Source organism: Pseudophryne corroboree, chromosome 2 (assembly GCF_028390025.1).
Source record: "Pseudophryne corroboree isolate aPseCor3 chromosome 2, aPseCor3.hap2, whole genome shotgun sequence".
In the NCBI taxonomy this organism is placed as follows: Eukaryota; Metazoa; Chordata; class Amphibia; order Anura; family Myobatrachidae; genus Pseudophryne; species Pseudophryne corroboree.
The window spans coordinates 101306153-101319781 of record NC_086445.1 but is presented as its reverse complement, the minus strand read 5'-3'; the positions used below and the strand labels follow the sequence as shown (position 1 = coordinate 101319781).

General features: G+C 42.1%; 1 long non-coding RNA gene across 1 annotated transcript; it reads right to left on the bottom strand.

Moving 5' to 3' along the window:
- Positions 1–2331: 2331 nt before the first annotated feature.
- Positions 2332–4495, bottom strand: LOC135050546 (uncharacterized). The gene is made up of 3 exons (XR_010241655.1): positions 4174–4495; positions 3843–3864; positions 2332–2839 (listed from the first exon to the last, which is right to left on the bottom strand). It is a non-coding gene; the product is annotated as an uncharacterized LOC135050546 (long non-coding RNA).
- Positions 4496–13629: the final 9134 nt, after the last annotated feature.

The window sequence follows — 13629 nt, the reverse complement described above, 5'->3', positions numbered from 1 at the left end:
CTGAAATACAAGCTGCTATACAAGACTATCTCTCACAGTAAAAGTAAGACAAAGAGGAACAACAACTCCCAGCATGAACATCATTATGTTGAACAACAGCCTGGGTGGACTTGGACTAAGAAGATGACATGCCAGCAGCAGTGAGAAAGAATATGCAAGTGAAGAAAGGACAAAGTATGAAGAATAATGAATGAATCATAAAGAGAGGTGATTGAAAAAAGAAAAGTTGAGAAACAATGGCCCTCATTCCGAGTTGATCGCTCAGTTTTTCGTTCGCACAACATATTCGCAAAGTTGCGTTAGTGTAGTAAATTTGCGAACATCCGCCCCCAACGTATTTTTGCACAATCTTACGCAGTATTACACAAAGTGGGCGCACGCCAAATGAGAACGCAGCAATGCGAAACCATCGCAGCAATGCGAAACCATCGCATTAACACATACTACATCGTAAAAATACAAAGTTTTAGTAGATTTACACATTCATCTTAAAAGTGCACACTTTTGCGGACAAACGCACCACAATGGTTTTTTTCCCTATTAAGTGGAATAACACCTTTCAATTAAAAGTCCACAAGCCCTCCTCAATTACGAATCCAATTAGTGAAATGATTTGTAATGTTCATGATCAATTAAGTATTTTTCAAATACCTGAAGAGCACTTTGTAGCCATAATTGGACATCAACATTTAATATTTTTAACTATAAATATAGATGTTTGAAATGTGCCTGGTCTAATGTTTTATGTTTATTTTGGGTGTAGAGTTTTAGTATGTGAATGAAGGTGTTTGCATGTTTATTTAGACAATAACAACATATGTTTTTTTAATGTTTTAAACAAACTTACGTTAGATGTATGAAATGTTTAAGGTAATAAATGTCTGATAGGCAATCTGCTTTTCCTTTATTGCATTAATAAATAATAAACACCCGCTTAACTTGAAATATATATTTTTTTATTTATTTGTCATATTTTTTATAATAATAAAAATAGAAAATGTAAAATGAATTTTAACAGTAATTAAGCAAATTTTTTTAGCTGGTCAACATGATCCAGCAAGGCAAGAAGATTTTGGCGCATGTTGGCCAGAATGCCCGCAAAAGTTGTGGGATCTCCAACGGCAACATCTGAAATTAAGAGGTAACATAAACATTAATAACTTACTCACATTACTTATTATACAAGCAAGGCACAAAGCACACTTTAATGCAGGCATGTCCAAACTGCATCCCTCCAGCTGTTGTGAAACTACATATACCAGCATGCCTTGACACAGTTTTGTGGTCAGGGAATGCAAAAGCTGTGTCAGGGCATGCTGGGATGTGTAGTTTCTCAACAGTTGGAGGGCCGCAGTTTGGACAGGCCTGCTTCAATGGCAAAGTTACTACATTATGGCTGTTTTATGGTACAATCATTAGCAGAACAACACACATGCCTGCTCAGCCTTTTTTTTTTATTTAAAAGTGTACCAGACCATGGGGTACATTTACTACTATGTGAGTTCTATTTAAGATGGAACGTTGCCCATAGCAAACAAGCAAAAATAAGAATATTATCTTGTAGAAGTGGTTCCAAAATTTTAAAGTATAATCTTATTGGTTGCTATGGGCGACAGCCCATGTTAAAGATAACTACCATCTTCGTCAATGTTACACCATGTTGGCATTCATTCACATCTGGAGTGACGTTTTTTTTTTTTTTTAGGGGGTTGGTCCTGCATCATCACACTGCATATCAACATCTTCAGAAGGACAACATATCCTAGCATGACCACACTCCCTGAAAGCTGCCCTTACTAAATAAGGTCAAACAGGTTTGACTTTATCCAATAATCATTTTGTGAGTGTAACTTTCACACCACAAATCATTGTGTCGTTAGGCTGCCTAACAAAGTGAAGCATGTGATTTGTAAGTGCAAATATTAAGAATACACAGGCACAAGTGTAAAACACCAACAACATACTAAACTCCACTCAGGTCTAACTGTTTACCAGAAAACCTAACACATATAAACCCTGTTGTCCTGGCAACCCTGTCGACCTAATGAGTGTCGACCTAGAGTGGACACAAAAAACATTGCACACATAAACACTGTACATATAATGACACTCACAAAAATGTAAATGCAACATGTAGACCATGAAGAATAACTCAAATATTTTTCCTTGGTACAAGAATTCCAACAGTACAACACTGCATGTTTTGTCATTGTAAGTGTAAGTAGGTAATCATTTTTTTTAAAATGTTAAAACACTTACTTTCCGGAAGGCGGCTGGATGGGGGAAGGAGGAGGGATTGGGGAAGGAGGAGGGATGGGTGAAGGAGGCTGGATGGGGGAAGGAGGAGGGATTGGGGATGTTATTTCAGAGGGTGGGTCTGATTGAGAGGGCGAGGGGGGCGGAGAGAATGTTAGGCCAATAGAGGGTGAGGGGGGCTGAGAAGGTGATTTGGAAGTAGAAGGAGAAGGGGTATGGGAAGGAGGAGAAGGGGTCACAGAAAGAGAAGGAGAGGTGGGCTGAGAAGGGGAGTGGAAAGTGGAGTGGGCCTGGGAAGCTGAGGGTGACTGGGAAGCTGAGGGGGAGTGGAAAGTGGAGTGGGCCTGGGAAGCTGAGGGTGACTGGGAAGCTGAGGGGGATTGGGAAGCTGAGGGGGACTGGGAAGCTGAGGGGGACTGGGAAGCAGAGGGGGATTGGGAAGCTGAGGGGGACTGGGAAGCTGAGGGGGATTGGGAAGGGGAGGGGGAGTGAGAAGGGGAGGGGGACTGGGAAGTGGAGGGGGAGTGAGAAGGGGAAGGGGGCTGAGATGGTGCCTCATGTGTTGCTTGCCGTTGTGGTCGTCCTATAATGATATTTGTGTTAAAATTTAATTTGCATGTTAAATTACATACTAAACAATTGTAAATTTCACTGTTCTGTTCCATGTAAAAGACACAGTTTTTTTTTTTTACAAAAAAAAAACATTTTAAAAACCTCTTCATGTTGCCCACAGCAAACTAAATGAGTCCAAACAATTATTTGGACGCTCATTCCTTAATCTATTCCATTGAGTCATATTGATTGGTCTAGGCAACATCACCAGATCACTATTCAAGCCACGTTATTATATAGACAGCACTGATCAAGTTTTTGGGTACAGTTTCCTGCCTGGTTATTTTTTCTGGAAAACATGCACTTGTTTGGTGACATTTTGCTACAGTCAGTACTGTTTGCCCTAACCACACACACTGTCCTATTGTAAAAAAATGTTCACTCAGTGTTGCAATTAGCCTACCACTTAGTGTAAATTTGCACAATTTATGCTAATAATCTTATGTAATGTAACTTACTGCGTGCATGCATTGCGCTGATTTGCTGCCGGATCTCCGCCAACAGCTCTGGAGTCCTCCTGCGGAGATCACTCCATCTCCTCTCCAACTGTATTATTGTCCGCCTGCTGCGGACGCGAGAACGCAGCAGGCGGCGGACCTCCGCGTAGGCCTCGCGCTTAACCCGATTTGGGATGAAGCGCCCAACGCGGCCTACGCGGCGGTCCATCACCGCAACCAGGACGCGGAGCTCCCGCCTGGTGAAAGGTGCCGCACGCATCATGGCAATGGCGTTTTCCTTGTTTGGGCATATATTTATAGTGTCTGCTAGCATGTGATTGGTCCAAAATCTATGCTGTAATTTCTAATAACTTTATTGATCTTTGCAATGCTGGGAAGAGCAGAGTGTTAATTAGCACGAGCGGAAATACGCATTCGCAGAAGGAATTTTTAAAAAATTAAAACATAAAACAAAACAAACAGACACAGACACACACACAGTTTTGGGTAAATTTAGATACATATCTGTGTACTCACCACAGTTTGTGTGATCATTCAGCTGGACAGTCACAAAGTGGACAACATTAAGTTTCATTTGTTTGTGTGTTTGGTGAAATAAACAGGATTTTAGGATAGAAAACAAATAAGGACACTATTTAGCAACATCACAGTATTGTTTTTGCAAATAACACATTGTAAGCTTAACGTGTTAACGGATTTAGTGGCAAATAAATATTACATATTCCAACGCCAAAAAATAATTACACAATGGCCTTACAATAGCAAACAAAATGACAAAATTTTTCAAAAAACAAAAGCATACTGTGGTTTTATTTTGATTAAAAAAGAGAATCTTAAAACACTATACCTGAAATATTCCGCAACAATGCTTGCCCTGACTTGGCTCCCCCTCCGTGTAACACTCCCCCCACCGAAGTGTCGGACAACCCCTGGCTCCTCATCAGGCAATTCCTCTGTCTGAGGAAGCTCTACGCTACTCCTTACCGCGATGTTGTGTAGTATAGCGCACAGGACCACTAGTTTACTTGCCATCTCCGGCGAATACATGATGTCGCCACCAGTGCGGTGGAGCACACGAAACCGCCCTTTAAGGACCCCAATTGTGCGCTCCACCAGCTGCCTAGTGGCAGTAAGCGCGGAGTTAAATGCCGTCTGTGGTCCTGGCCTGGGATTACGGTAAGGAGTCATGAGCCAGGGGGTGCAAGGATATCCACGGTCTCCTGTTTGATGAGAATAACAAATTAGAAAGAGTATATTTTTTTTAAATTAGTAATTTCAGGCCAAAAATAGTGGGCCAACTCACCCAATAACCACATGTCTTCTCGTTGCCTTGATCTTAATCTGTGCCATATCCCTGATTGTCTAATGACATACGCATCATGGGAGTTTCCGGGAAACTTTGCATTGAGGGAAAGGATCTGAAGGGATGGCCCACAAACAACCATTACATTCAGAGAATGAAACAGTTTCCTGTTTCTAAAAATTTCTTCATTATGTCTTGGTGGCTGAATAGCTACATGTGTGCCATCCACAACCCCAATAACATGTGGGAAGCGACTACCACCTTCCTCAAATTGCCGCTTCACCACATCTAGGGCACCAACATCCAAAGGCATAGCAATAAATTGCTTCACACGCTTTAGGAAAGCACGGCAGACACGCCGCAGGACCTTACTGAACTGGCCCTGCGACATGCCAGCCAGGTCTCCAACCACATGCTGATAAGAGCCTGTAGCCAAAAAATGTAACACAGCAAGGAATTGTGTCAATGGTGGTATTGCTGTAGGATACCGAATTGAAGACTCCAGATCACTCTCTATTATGGAGAGAGTGTCTAGGATTAGATGTGGTGGCAGCCTGTATCTACGCACAACAACATCATCTGGCATCCCAAAAAGTAGGACACGGGGTTGGAAAATTGGTGGCCTAGCACGCCTCCGTTGCCTTGGTTGATGAGGAGCCGGTTGTGGTTGTGGGGCTGGCGGTTGGGGTGGGAGTGCTGCCGTGGGTTGGGGAGGTAGGGCTTCTGCTGCGATAAACACTGCCATCACACACTTTAAAAAAATATAACAGATATGTTGAATAAGACAAAAGCAAACCTCAAAAAATATACAATAAAACATTTTTTTTAAAAGGGAGTGTCAACTTACTGCAGGAGCATAAGACATATTTTCTGTGTTCAATTCCGGATCAAAATGAAAATGTTAACAAAAAGGGAATAAAAAATATAAAAGTTAGAAAGCTACATATTTTAAAAACATTTTAATATAAATATCAAAAAACAATATACTCAGAGCATCAAACACATCACAAACACCTTCAAACAAATAAAGCAAAGTAGGCAAAAAAAACATTACAACACAACAACCAAAGTTACCCCTTTAGTAGCTAGTACAGGCAAGAACAGCACTACTTTGCCCAACAATCCTTGAAATATATTTAACATTTCTTATCAAGATGGCAGACAAACATAAGCAAAACACTTTGAACAAACACAAACAGGCACCAACACAGGCCAAGGGCACTTACCTGCTCCAAAGAAAACAACAGTCAAATTTGTGTTCTAAATCACACTCTTTGTAAACAAAAAAAGGGGTTACTTCACCCAGATAAATACACCTACAAGAGAACAAAAAATGACATTAAAGACAACATAGAGACCATTAACACAAACAGGCACCAACACAGGCCAAGGGCACTTACCTGCTCCAAAGAAAACAACAGTCAAATTTGTGTTCTAAATCACACTCTTTGTAAACAAAAAAAAGGGGTTACTTCACCCAGATAAATACACCTACAAGAGAACAAAAATGACATTAAAAACAACATACTAACATTAGTCCACACAACAGCAACACTGAAGCACAGGTTTAGTTTAAAAAATGGAGAAACCAAATATATATGTGTAAAAAATATTTACAAATAATCTTCAAAAATATAATTTGTAAAAAACATTAGGAACCAGACGAATGCACGAATACTCACAAACGGATTTTCGCAAAAATACTGCTATACCGTCTATATTCTAAACGCGAACAAACGGACAAATGTATGCTTGACAATTACTCACTCTGAAAAGCACAATAGCACCTTAACGCACAGCACAACAAACTCCAAAATGACAAATAAACTCCAAACTACCAACACTCACAGCGTGCAAAGTAGGCCCTTAAATAAGCAGTGCAATCATTACCAAGATTAACACTGTACACCTGTGTGAATGAACGCCCCGCACGTAGGTATAAATAAGCACACACCTCGGCGTACACACGTCATCGCAAACATGGCTTCTCGTGAGGAAATAGCAGCAGAGATGGCCAGCATTGCAGAGCAGCAGATGGCATTGGCGAAAAAACGCCTAGAGTGCCAGAAACGGATGATGGAATACGCCTCTGCGGATTGTGAAGAGGCAGGACCTAGTACTCTGCAAATGTCTGCTTCTGAGCCCCAACAATTGAGTGGGGATACCCTGCCACACACACATACTGGACAAACTGAGGAGGAATCTGCATTAGCCACACAAACACAACAGACAGAAGCTGCTAGTGAGGAGGAAGATGGTGAGGAGCAGCAGGAAGAAACCTCACAGGCTACCTCCAGACGTAAGAAAAGACAGCCAGCATTCACTAAGAGGGAGTTGCGTGTCTTGGTCACGCAAGCCATGTCCAAAGTACATAGAGGCCCCAAAAACATGGGTGCTGCTACAAAAGATCGCATCTGGAGGGACATCACACATTCTGTGAATGAAGTTGGCTCTGTCGTCAGAACCTCGCAGGAAGTTAGACGACGGTAAGTGCATCTTGCCAGCCCTTTTTCGGTGCTAAGTTGTCTTAAAAATGTAGTGACATGTGATGTTATGTATAGCAAACAGAAGCAGAACATGTGTCCTAGATATTTACATACACAAATAATAATACTCTACTTTGCCCCTCTTTCACAATACATATGTAGGTGGGCCGACTTCAAATCCCGCCTGAAGGCAAAGAGGTCTGCGGAGTGGAATGCCTCAAGGGCTACAGGGGGAGGACCATCTGTCGCTGTGGAGTTTACAGACTTGGAGGAGATGGCGATGGCCTGTGTCAGTTATGAGGAGGGCCAAGGGGTGTCTAATATGGACACGGACCTGCCTGAGATCCTGACGGGACATGACTTGCCAGGTGAGTTTACAGATGTATTTGTCTGCAATTTAAACAGTATTTATAAACTTAAATCTAATTTTTTATTGTACTCTTTTCCCACACATTCTTCTATTTGCTTGCCACTAAACACAGCACAGGGGGATGATCAGTTTGAGTCACAGGAGGGTTATGTGGCTGAGGCTGAGGTGGAGGGACCTAGTGGGTCTGGCAGTGTGGGGACACAAATCCCACCTCTGCAGGTTCCTACTGGCCCCCCCACCCAACCCTCTGCTATCCCGGAGATCCTGCTTGAAATCGCTAGGTATGGTGAGAGCCTAAATGCGTTTCAAGACGGGATCCTCCGGGAGGTAAGCCAGATAGCTGTCCGTCTCACTGAGCACCGAACCAGTGTTGAGCAAGGTGTTGCTCAACTCTGCCAAGGTCTGGCAGAGATCAGGCAGGGCCAAGAACAACTTGCCTCCTCATTCCAAACCCTTGCAAATAACATCTTGCAAGGGCTCCAGGCCATCGCTGTCTCCCTTGCCCACAGTGGCAGAGAGCCACCCACATCGGCTCCCTCCCCTGCCCCTGCCCAGGAAGAACAGGCCACTGGGCAGGCCCAACGAAGGTCGCTCCGCAGACCAAGTCAAGAAGAACAGCCTCAGGCGGGGAGAAAAAAAGAAAGTGATGTCTCTCCAGATGGCCAGCACCCATGTTTTTGATGTTGCCTCTATGTTATTTTGGAGTTGGCTTGTGTGGCCAGAATGGATAACTCCCTCTCAGTGAAATGTATTATTTATGTTTGGAGGTATTGTAGCCTGTGAGTTTTTGGGTATAAACACCTGAGCCATCTTCCTCTTACTAGTGTGCTATGTATTGTTGTGTTTGTGTGGTGGATCCTAATTCTTTCTCAGTTGTGTCAAAATGTTTGTGTGGCAGGGTGTGTAATATGTATTATTTATGATTACAAATTATAATTTAGTCAGAAGCTGATTTTTGCAGAGTACTAAGTTCTGCTCTATCATTTGTGTCAGTGCCATATGCTTGCTGCTTGGTCCATCTCTGCCTGTGAGACTCACGTGTATCCATGTTTTCATGTTGTTAAATCTTACTACATTAATAAAAAAAAAAAAAATTATAATTGTGCTATTTCTTCAAGGTAATGCATCAGGTAAATGTTAGTTCCAGAAAAATTAGGTCAGCATATAGACACTTGTGGACCAATCTGCAATTTCGCCAACAAAATTGCATCATCCAACAAATACAGGTATGCTTTGCACCACACTTTAATGTCCATATTAAGTAAACTGACACAACACTTTTTAGATTTATGTATTGATCAACAGGACATCATTTAAAACATTGTCAAATATTATAAACCCAAAATAATGTTACATTTCTGACAAAATGAAAGAGTATGCTGCATTATTTGGTTGTCGGTTTCTTTAGCAAAAATGTTGCAGCTTTACATTTAAATTTTTATTTCACTTGCTTGTATTTGTTATTCTTAAAAACATTTTTAAGAAAAAAAAAAAAAAAAGGTTACACACCAACAATAACACTACAAACAACCTTATTTGGCAGTGTGTGTGATTTATATGTGAGTAGAATAAACATGTAATGTGGGTTCAGACAATTGCTATTTGCTAACTTTCATCTGCGCAGTAATTAGCTAGTAATTGTCCATCAGATGAATGTGCTCTCCAATTAACAGCTAATTACTGCATACACACTTGGTAACAGTACTTCGCAAATGTAGAGTAACTGCAGACCTACTCGGCTGCTGCGTGAAGGTTGCTACGGTTTCCTATGTTAGATTTAACAGCGACAAGGTATAATTGCGAAAAACACGCCCATTGCGAGTTGCATACTCCCACACTGTACGCCCACTTTCACGCCCATGTCGGAGCATTGCGAAGTCTCGCCTCCGCCACGCCTCCGCCACTCCTCGTTTTCGTTTGCCAGTTACGTGTTGGTTTAAACTTGGCAGTTTTGCACTAATGTCGTACGTATGTGCATGCGTATTTACGCTTTTGCGCATGCGCAGACACTTAGTTTTCGTACATTTGCGATGCGATGAATCTTAGCGAACAACTCGGAATGAGGGCCAATATGAAGGCCGCATGAAAGTTTGGAGACTAAAGGAAGTCTGCTTTAAGAAGGACAAAGAAAGACATCTGACAAGTGGTCAGTACTACATGGCAAGATTACAGAGATAATGCCATGATTTAAAGCAACAGAAGCTCCGGGGTTTAAAGCAAATAATAAGGAACAAGACAGAAAAAGTTCCAAAAGACAAATAAATGATGCTTCTTCTGCCAATATGAAGTACAAGCTTCTTCAGGTACTCCCCAGTAAACATAATGTCTCCAGAGGAAACAGCAGAAGGTATAATTACAGTCACCTTGCCCACTGGAGAAATACGTTTGTGCCTAATTAATACTGGAGCCAGCACACGCAGAAGACAGCAGAGGGAGATACCACAAGAACTGATGAATTCAGAAATTCTTAAAAGGACAGGAGATGCAAGAACTACAGTCACCAATACCAGCCCAGTTCTTGACCTCGGAGTACATGTCCAGTGACTTTGCTGAAGCACAATGTACTAAAGCTTATCCAAGGAGAATACAGTACACACCAGTAGAAGTTTAACTTTCCAGCAACTTATCAAAGGAAAGAACAAAAAGCCATTTAGAAGCAAGTTAGAACAGAAGTTCAGTATTGGCTCATTCCCGCAGTACCAGTTGTAGAAGAAAGGAAGCAATACTACTGGACCAGGATAGCCCTGTGGAGGGGCTATATCACCAAGTGATTTATCCACAAAACACACAGCTAAATACAGGATGTGAATAAACTGTTGATTGCCACCACTACTAAAAGAAGCACCAAGAAGGGGCAGTGTCCTTAGTGAAGTTTCTGGAAGAACAAGACTGCAGAGCCTCAAAAGGAGAAATTGCAGCTAGTCAAGCAAGAGTTAATCTTCCTAGGACACTCAAGGTACCCGACATCTAACAAAAGTGAGAAGGAAAAGATTTATACTGCAAGCTAAGATGCCAACTAGTGTCAAGCAAGTCAGATGATCATTCCTGGGCCTAGTAGGACACTACAGAACATGGATACCTCTAGCACCAGTCTACATGCAAGCATTGTATGACAACACTGAAAGGGAGGAGGGTCCGCATCCTACATACAGCAACAGATGAATTAAGCTATTGAACACTTGGAAACAGCAGTTGCCTCATCTCAAGCCCTAGAACTACCTGACTATTAAAGAAAGAGGCCATACATAGAAGTCCTTACGCAAAATCATGGACTGAGGTGAAAACCAGTGGCCTACAACTCAAGCAAGCTTGACAGCGGTAATCAAAGAGCACCTACCGGCATCAGAGCAGTGATAGCAGCAACAGTCCTAGCAGAGTACAAGAGCACAAACACAGTGCTGAATCAGTAGTCCTAGAAGAGGACAAAAGCACAGGCATAGTGCTGAATCATGAACTTATCATCCAGGGTCCACATGCAGGTACAGAGAAGCTTCAACAAGCAAGAACCAGACACCTGTCAGTGGCAAGGTTGACCATGTATGAAGTAGCACTGCCAGAGTGCGACAAGTAACCATCAGAAGATGTATTACCCTCAATTCAGCAACCCTTTTCCAACATTAATCAATAAAGGTGTTGAATCTCAAGATTCAAAAAGAGGGAAAAACAGATTATCTACTGATGAATGGGAAAGCCAGAAGTTTCTAACATTCACTCATGAAGGTAAACAATATTGTTGGACACGATTACCCCAAGGGGGAGCAACCAGTCCATCAGATTTCTCAGAGGCAAAGGCAATGGCATAAATCCTGCAGAAATAGAGACCGCACTTTACAGACTCCCAGTTAGTTCAACATGTCGATGATCTGCTTCTTTCTGCACAGACAGAAGAGAAGTGCAAAAAAGGAAACAGCATTACTACTCATCTTTTTGGCAGAAGAAGATTGCAGAGTGTCAAAAGCCAAACTACAGCTAGTACAGAAAAGAGTTATCTTTTTAGGACACTGCATATCCCAAGGAACAAGGCATCTTACTGATGAAAGAACAAAAGCAAGAACTCAAGCAAAAACCCCAAGAACATTAAAAGAAATCAGAGCTTTCCTGGGCCTTATTGGTTATTGCAGAGAATGGATACCCTCAGCCTCATTACTAATGCATCCCCTATATGAATTAACAAAAAAGGAGGCGTCAGCAGAAAACAGGGACACCATTGAAGAAGCAGTAAGAAAACTAAAGCAAGTCATAATAACAGGCCCAGCATTAGGATTGCCTGATTACAACGAGCCTTTTAACCTATTCTGCCATGAAAACAGAGGGCATTCTTTAGGGGTGCTCACCCAGAAATACGGACCAAAACAAAGACCAGTGGCATACTGTTCAGCCCAGCTAGATCCGATTATCAGAGGAGCACCATCCTGTGTCCGAGCAGTGGCAGCAGCAGCAATACTAAGGGAAAAGGTGACAGACCTTGTGCTTGATCATCCACTGTGTATACAAGTACCGCACGCTGTAACAGAAATACTAAGTCAAGAAAAAAGCAAGCATCTTTCTGCAGCCAGACTTACCAAATATGAAGTAGCGCTATTAAGCGCCTCCCATGTCACCATCACAAGATGAACTGTACTAAACCCAGCTACACTCCTTCCCATCAACGATTCAAAAGAGGGGAGGAGAGGGGGAAATGGTAATGATGGTGAATCGTCAGATGAGGAGGAAAATGCTGCTACAGACGCAGAAAATACAACACAAACATTTCCACATGATTGCCTAGCCCTCATGGCATTAGAGACTTTACCTCTTCCTAATGTCCAAGATACACCACTGGACAATCTAGACATGAACCTGTTCGTCGATGGATCAAGATATTATGATAATGGATCCCCAAGGACAGGATATGCAGTAACAACTGAAACTGAAGTCATAGATTCTGGACCAAGAATGTCAGCACAAGAAGCAGAACTCATAGCAATGACCAAAGCCTGCATACATGCTGAAAACATGACAGCTAACATCTACACGGATTCACGCTATGCTTGGGGGGGTGTCCCATGATTACGCTGTTATTTGGAAAAGTAGGGACTTCAAAGGTGCAAATGGAAAACCCATCAAACATGCCAGTTTGATTATGGAACTACCTAAAAGGATTGGCATAATCAAGGTACAAGCACATACTAAGAGCCAAACCATGGAAGCTAAAGGAAATGCATTTGCAGATGCAGAAGCCAAGAGAATTGCCTTACAATCAAAAGAACCTGAGCAAGTCTTAGTAGCTCAAGATGTGAAGCAAATGCCTAGTAAAGACGAGCTGATCAAAATTCAACAACAAGCATCACAAGGAGAAAAGGAGAAATGGAGATGATCGGGGGCAGAAGAAGATGAACATGGACTTTGGAAGTCAAGAGAATTAAAGTACTGTCTACCAGCAGCTCTATTTCCACCTATGTTACAAGTAGCTCATGGACAAGTACATCATTGAAAGGAAGCCATGGTAAATAGAGTACAAGAGCATTGGATAGCTCCAGGCTTCAATAAAGCTGCAACAAACTTTGTAGCAGGATGCTGGATCTGTGGAATCAGCAATCCAGGACAAAGAACCAAGACACCTCTAGGAACTATACCCAAAGCCTCTTACCCATTTAAAAAAACTACAAATCAACTATATACAGTTGCCACAAAGCGGTCCATATGAATATGTACTAGTAACAACGGACATGTTTAGTCACTGGGCCGAAGCCTGGCCAGTAAGCAAAGCCACAGCAAAAACCACTGCAAAGAAACTGATAGCAGAAGTAGTATGTAGATTTGGGATACCTGAGGTTATAGAATCAGATAGAGGTACACATTTCACAGGAGAAGTCATGCAGCATATAATGAAAGATTTGGGGGTACAGCAGGCCTTCCACGTGCCTTACCGTCCCCAGGCGAGAGGGGGGAGGGGGGCGGACATCTGAACTTTGACCTTAAGCTAAAACTACAGAAAATGATGACAGAAACCAAAAGAACTTGGCCAGAATGCCTACCTATAGTCTTGTTCAATATTAGGACCACACCCATGAGACCTAGTAAACTGACTCCATATGAAATATTGTTTGGGTCAGCTCCAAGAACAGGTTGTTATTATCCACAACAATTACAACATAATCATGG